The 7,365-nt window shown below is 41.9% G+C and overlaps 1 protein-coding gene across 3 annotated transcripts in view; it reads left to right on the top strand.

Moving 5' to 3' along the window:
- Positions 1-7,365, top strand: part of LOC128696493 (beta-1,3-galactosyltransferase 2) — a 59,127-nt gene that overhangs the window by 29,245 nt on the left and 22,517 nt on the right. The window lies entirely within an intron of this gene.

Genomic DNA, 7,365 nt, shown 5'->3' with positions numbered 1-7,365 from the left:
GTTGGGACTTATAATCAAAACCAAGCGATAAACCCACTAGGGACCTAGGGTTTGAATCCCAATCAGTAATGAATTCTTACATTTATTCAAATATAAATTTTTAGCTTATTGACAAAATGACTTAAATGGACAAGAGCTAGAGCTAGTCATTATTAGACTCATAACTAAGTGCTAAACCCATAAGGGTCAGCACTGCAGAGTCGGGTGTGCTATTACAATCAAAACTAAGCGATAAACCTATAAGGGTCATACGTAGAATCTGGGGATCTCCATGAAAGCTCATCATTGTGACAGTTGCTGACCATAACCAACCTTCCCAGGGTTGTGTTGTGCAACTCTTGCAACTCTGCTCCCTTAAACTGTGCATCAGGCTGGTAATCTCAGACTGCGGGCGCAAATTTTGATCACTCCATTGAAATGTATGTAATGTATATATGTAACTTATGTATATATGTATGTAATGTATATACGTATATATCTGTAATGTATTGTATAAGTCATGCCGCATAGGTAAAACAATTCAATTAGCAAGAACTCGTTTAAAATTAAGTCCTTTCTAAAATTTCCTCTTATGCGTTTAGATATATATTTTTTCATTTATGTTAATGTAAAAATTAATTTTGTATCAAAAGAACCTTAGAAAACTTACCTAACCTTATCATAACAAGTGCAATTTAATTTAGCCTAATCCAACTAAATGTATTTTAAATAAGTTTACAATAATTTAATAATAAACAAACACAATGAGATATATTTTTTTCGTTAGGTTCAGAATGATTTTTGCGAAATTACTGCATACACAAATTTTCGCTTGCCTTATTCGGCAAGAAGAGCATTGCTATTTAAGCCAAAATCGCAGTTTTTACCTATTAGGCACAACATGTATATATTATATATAGGTTGGTAGACAGCACCCGTTCAGGGAGGTACTACCGTCCTACCAAGCAAGTGTAAAAAGGAAGCCTGTATTTGTGTTACATAATGGTAGGAGTGCTGGTGTTTTCAGTCTCATAAACATGCAAGATTTCAGGTACATCTTGCTACTTCTACTTACACTTAGATCACACTACACATGTACACGTTTAGGTATACACACACATATGAGTTTTCTTTGATTTCATCTTAAGAGTTCTTGTTTTTATTGCTTTAACTTTTCATATCCATGTGGAAATGGAATAAGAATCTTTCATCCGTACGCCATGCGTATTGTGAAAGTCAACTAAAATGCCGGGAACAATGGGCTAGTAACCCTTTTTCCCGTATAGTACTAAAAAGAAAAAGAAAACAAAGTGGATGTTTGAATGTGCGTGGACGTTGTGCGAATGATAAGAAAGAGACGATTATGGATGCTATGAATGAGAAGAAGCTGGATGTCCTGGCTTTAAGTGAAACAAAGCTGTAGGGGATAGAGTTTCAGTGGAGGAGAAATAAATGGGATTAGGTCAGGGATTTCAAATAATTAGAGCTAAAGGAGTAGCAATAATGTTGAAAAATAAGTTATGGCAGGAAAAGAGGGAATATAAATGTATAAATTCAAGGATTATGTGGTGTAAAATAAGGGTTAAATGTGAAAAGTGAGTTATAGTAAGTTTATGCACCCGGAGAAGAGAGGTTTAGAGGAGAGAGAGAGATTTTGGGAAATGTTGAGTGAGTGCATAGGGAGTTTTGAACCAAGTGAGAGAGTACTTGTGGGTGGGGATCTCAATGCTAAAGTGGGTAAAAATGTTGTAGAGGGAGTAGTACGTAAAAAATAGGGAGCCTTTAGTTGAGCTATGTGTAGAAAAAAGTTTGGTAATACCTGGAGTTTACCTGGAGAGAGTTCCGGGGGTCAACGCCCCCGCGGCCCGGTCTGAGACCAGGCCTCCTGGTGGATCAGAGCCTGATCAGCCAGGCTGTTGCTGCTGGCTGCACGCAAACCAACATACGAGCCACAGCCCGGCTGATCCGGAACTGACTTTAGGTGCTTGTCCAGTGCCAGCTTGAAGACTGCCAGGGGTCTGTTGGTAATCCCCCTTATGTGTGCTGGGAGGCAGTTGAACAGTCTCGGGCCCCTGACACTTATTGTATGGTCTCTTAACGTGCTAGTGACACCCCTGCTTTTCATTGGGGGGATGGTGCATCGTCTGCCAAGTCTTTTGCTTTCGTAGTGGGTGATTTTCGTGTGCAAGTTCGGTACTAGTCCCTCTAGGATTTTCCAGGTGTATATAATCATGTATCTCTCCCTCCTGCGTTCCAGGGAATACAGGTTTAGGAACCTCAAGCGCTCCCAATAATTGAGGTGTTTTATCTCCGTTATGCGCGCCGTGAAAGTTCTCTGTACATTTTCTAGGTCGGCAATTTCACCTGCCTTGAAAGGTGCTGTTAGTGTGCAGCAATACTCCAGCCTAGATAGAACAAGTGACCTGAAGAGTGTCATCATGGGCTTGGCCTCCCTAGTTTTGAAGGTTCTCATTATCCATCCTGTCATTTTTCTAGCAGATGCGATTGATACAGTGTTATGGTCCTTGAAGGTGAGATCCTCCGACATGATCACTCCCAGGTCTTTGACGTTGGTGTTTCGCTCTATTTTGTGGCCAGAATTTGTTTTGTACTCTGATGAAGATTTAATTTCCTCATGTTTACCATATCTGAGTAATTGAAATTTCTCATCGTTGAACTTCATATTGTTTTCTGCAGCCCACTGAAAGATTTGGTTGATGTCTGCCTGGAGCTTTGCAGTGTCTGCAATGGAAGACACTGTCATGCAGATTCGGGTGTCATCTGCAAAGGAAGACACGGTGCTGTGGCTGACATCCTTGTCTATGTCGGATATAAGGATGAGGAACAAGATGGGAGCGAGTACTGTGCCTTGTGGAACAGAGCTTTTCACCGTAGCTGCCTCGGACTTTACTCTGTTGACGACTACTCTCTGTGTTCTGTTAGTGAGGAAATTATAGATCCATCGACCGACTTTTCCTGTTATTCCTTTAGCACGCATTTTGTGCGCTATTACGCCATGGTCACACTTGTCGAAGGCTTTTGCAAAGTCTGTATATATTACATCTGCATTCTTTTTGTCTTCTAGTGCATTTAGGACCTTGTCGTAGTGGTCCAATAGTTGAGACAGACAGGAGCGACCTGTTCTAAACCCATGTTGCCCTGGGTTGTGTAACTGATGGGTTTCTAGATGCGTGGAGATCTTGCTTCTTAGGACCCTTTCAAAGATTTTTATGATATGGGATGTTAGTGCTATTGGTCTGTAGTTCTTTGCTGTTGCTTTACTGCCCCCTTTGTGGAGTGGGGCTATGTCTGTTGTTTTTAGTAACTGTGGGACGACCCCCGTGTCCATGCTCCCTCTCCATAGGATGGAAAAGGCTCGTGATAGGGGCTTCTTGCAGTTCTTGATGAACACAGAGTTCCATGAGTCTGGCCCTGGGGCAGAGTGCATGGGCATGTCATTTATCGCCTGTTCGAAGTCATTTGGCGTCAGGATAACATCGGATAGGCTTGTGTTAATCAAATTTTGTGGCTCTCTCATAAAAAATTCATTTTGATCTTCGACTCTCAGTCTGGTTAGCGGCTTGCTAAAAACTGAGTCATATTGGGACTTGAGTAGCTCACTCATTTCCTTGTTGTCATCTGTGTAGGACCCATCTTGTTTAAGTAGGGGCCCAATACTGGACGTTGTTCTCGATTTTGATTTGGCATAGGAGAAGAAATACTTTGGGTTTCTTTCGATTTCATTTATGGCTTTTAGTTCTTCCCGCGATTCCTGACTCCTAAAGGATTCTTTTAGCTTAAGTTCGATGCTTGCTATTTCTCTGACCAGTGTCTCCCTACGCATTTCAGATATATTGACCTCTTTTAGCCGCTCTGTTATTCTTTTCCGTCGCCTGTAAAGGGAGCGCCTGTCTCTTTCTGTTTTACATCTACTCCTCCTTTTTCTTAGAGGAATAAGCCTTGTGCATACATCGAGTGCTACCGAGTTAATCTGTTCTAGGCATAAGTTGGGGTCTGTGTTGCTTAGTATATCTTCCCAGCTTATATCGGTTAGGACTTGGTTTACTTGGTCCCACTTTATGTTTTTGTTATTGAAGTTGAATTTGGTGAATGCTCCCTCGTGACTAATCTCATTATGTCGGTCTGGGGCTCCGCGCATACATGACTGAACCTCAATTATGTTGTGATCTGAGTATATTGTTTTTGATATGGTGATATTTCTTATCAGATCATCATTGTTAGTGAAGATGAGGTCTAGTGTATTCTCCAGTCTAGTAGGCTCTATTATTTGCTGGTTTAAATTGAATTTTGTGCAGAGATTTAAAAGCTCGCGTGAGTGTGAGTTTTCATCAGAGCTGCCTCCTGGTGTTATTACTGCAACAATATTATTTGCTATATTCCTCCATTTTAGGTGCCTTAAGTTGAAATCCCCCAGGAGCAAGATGTTGGGTGCAGGAGCTGGAAGGTTTTCCAGACAGTGGTCAATTTTTAACAGCTGTTCCTGGAATTGCTGGGATGTTGCATCCGGAGGCTTGTAGACTATCACAATGACTAGGTTTTGGTTCTCGACCTTTACTGCTAAAACTTCCACTACATCATTTGAGGCATTTAGCAGTTCTGTGCAAACAAGTGACTCTGCAATGTACAGGCCAACCCCCCCCTTTTGCCTGTTCACTCTGTCACATCTGTATAGGTTGTAACCTGGGATCCATATTTCGTTGTCCAAGTGATCCTTTATGTGGGTCTCAGTGAAAGCCGCGAACATTGCCTTTGCCTCTGCAAGCAGTCCACGGATGAAAGGTATTTTGTTGTTTGTTGCTGGCTTTAGACCCTGTATATTTGCAAAGAAGAATGTTATCGGACTGGTGGTATTGTTGGTACTGGGGGGGGATTTTTTTTCCGGCATTAGTATCTGTATCTGTTGGTTTGGAGTGGAGGCCATCGACTGTGGTTCCACTCCAGGAATGACTGGATTTGGTGTACGATTTCTGCCATTTCCTGCCAGTTTTTTTTCCTTCCTGGCACTAAAAAACCTCTCCCTCTTGAGTGGCTGTGGCTACCCAGGTTTTCCCATGGCCTGGATGTTTTGTATCTTTTTGTCCCCTTTAGATGGTATGCCTGGCAATTTAAGTTATAGCACAGTCTTTCCTGTACTGAAGAGGTACACAGTTCAGGGTGAAAAAGCTTACAGGAAGGGAGTTTGCATTTTCCTGTTGTCATATGGGCATGGCATTTCCTAGGGTGGTCATAGTTGCACGTCCCATCTGTTTTTCCAGATTTCCCATGCCAGCAGATACCAAGTGCATAGTATGTGCACAGGCTTGGTTTCCGTTTGCCTTGGGTTTCTGTGACTGTATTCCCTGTTGGTGCATGTTTCCCTGTCTTACTTCTATCCTCCCTAGCACCAACAATGGAGCTCCCACCATTTGTTTTTGGTAATATATCCTCACTATTGCTAGTGGAGTCCTCTTGTTTGCTATTTCCTGCGGTATTTCTAGTTTGCAATATTGGTTTTATCTTATCTTTGACTACACTTGTTTCCCTACTATGGCTCCTGTCCCCTATGCGGTCATTCATATGTATTCCTTCCTGCGTATAATTCCCGACTACCTGGACAAAATCTCCAGCTTCACCATTACTGTCTCCCAGGACAGCATCTCCAGCTTCCCCATTACTGTCTCCCAGGACAGCATCTCCAGCTTCACCATTACTGTCTCCCAGGACAGCACCTCCAGCTTCACCATTACTGTCTCCCAGGACAGCACCTCCAGCTTCCCCATTACTGTCTCCCAGGACAGCACTATCAGCCCCCCATTTACTGACTACCAGGACATCATCTCCAGCCTTACAGTTTCTGACTACATGGCCAGTATCAAGGGCAGTACCATTCAGCCCGGACTTTTTATGTTCCCATCTGTTGTAGAAAGCTTCCAGGTTTTCTATGAAAGCAGCTTTGATGTTGACCTCTTTTAATACCCTTGTGATTTTAGTCCACAGATTTATCTCATTTGGGCATACCCAAAAACACTTCCCTGTTTTAATACTGCTTGTAGCTAGTTCTTGGATATCTGCACAAGGGGCGTGACACCAATTTCCACAGAAATGACAATTTATGCATGTGGAAGCCCGTTTGTTTGACTGACCACAGACTACACACAGCTTCATAATGATTTGAATGGTTGATTTACTGCAATTCTACTAGCAACCTCTTGAATATTCTATTAATAACCTAATAATAAGTAATACATATTTTATGAAAGAGGATAAATAAGTATACAAGGTATGATATAGCATGTAATGAAAGTAGTTTGTTAGATTATGTACTGGTGGATAAAAGGTTGATGGGTAGGCTCCAGGATGTACATGTTTATAGAGGGGCAACTTATATATCGGATCATTATTTAGTTGTAGCTACAGTTAGAGTAAGAGGTAGATGGGACATAAGGAAAATGGCAACAACAAGTAAGAGAGGTGAAAGTGTATAAACTAAAGGAGGAAGAAATTAGGATGAAATATAAGCAACTATTGGCAGAAAGATGGGCTAATGCAAGTATGAGTAGTGGGGGGTTGAAGAGGGTTGGAATAGTTTTAAAAATGCAGTGTTAGAATGTGGGGCAGAAGTTTGTGGCTATAGGAGGGTGTGTGCAGGAGGAAAGAGGAGTGATTGGTGGAATGATGAAGTAAAGGGTGTGATAAGAGAAAAAGGTAGCTTATGAGAGGTTTTTACAAAGCAGAAGTGTTATAAGAAGAGTAGAGTATATGGAGAGTAAAAGAAAGGTGAAGAGAGTGCAAAAGGAGAGCAGCTGATAGTGGCTATAGGAGGGTGTGTGCAGGAGGAAAGAGGAGTGATTGGTGGAATGATGAAGTAAAGGGTGTGATAAGAGAAAAAGGTAGCTTATGAGAGGTTTTTACAAAGCAGAAGTGTTATAAGAAGAGTAGAGTATATGGAGAGTAAAAGAAAGGTGAAGAGAGTGCAAAAGGAGAGCAGCTGATAGTGGCAGAGGCACTGTCGAGAAATTTTAATGAAAACAGGGAAAAAAAATTTGGAGTGAGGTAAATAAGTTAAGAAAGCCTAGGGAACGAATGGATTTGTCAGTTAAAAACAGAGTAGGAGAGTAGGAGGTATTGGGTAGATGGCAGGAATATTTTGAGGAACTTTTAAATGTCGATGAAGAAAGGGAGGCGGTAATTTCTTGCACTGGCCAGGGAGGTATCAAATCTTTTAGGAGTGAAGAAGAGCAGGATGTGAGTGTGGAGGTGTGCGAGGCAATTCAGTGGCGTCGTAAGGGGGGGGGACGCCTCGGGTGACTCCATTTAGGGGGTGACACCATAGAGCAGTGGTTCCCAAACTGGGGGTAAATTACCCCCTGGGGGTAATTTAACCAT

The sequence above is a fragment of the Cherax quadricarinatus genome, chromosome 47 (genome assembly GCF_038502225.1).
Source record: "Cherax quadricarinatus isolate ZL_2023a chromosome 47, ASM3850222v1, whole genome shotgun sequence".
NCBI lineage: Eukaryota > Metazoa > Arthropoda > Malacostraca > Decapoda > Parastacidae > Cherax > Cherax quadricarinatus.
The sequence above is the reverse complement of the archived record's forward strand: the minus strand, read 5'-3'. Positions and strand labels throughout refer to the sequence as shown.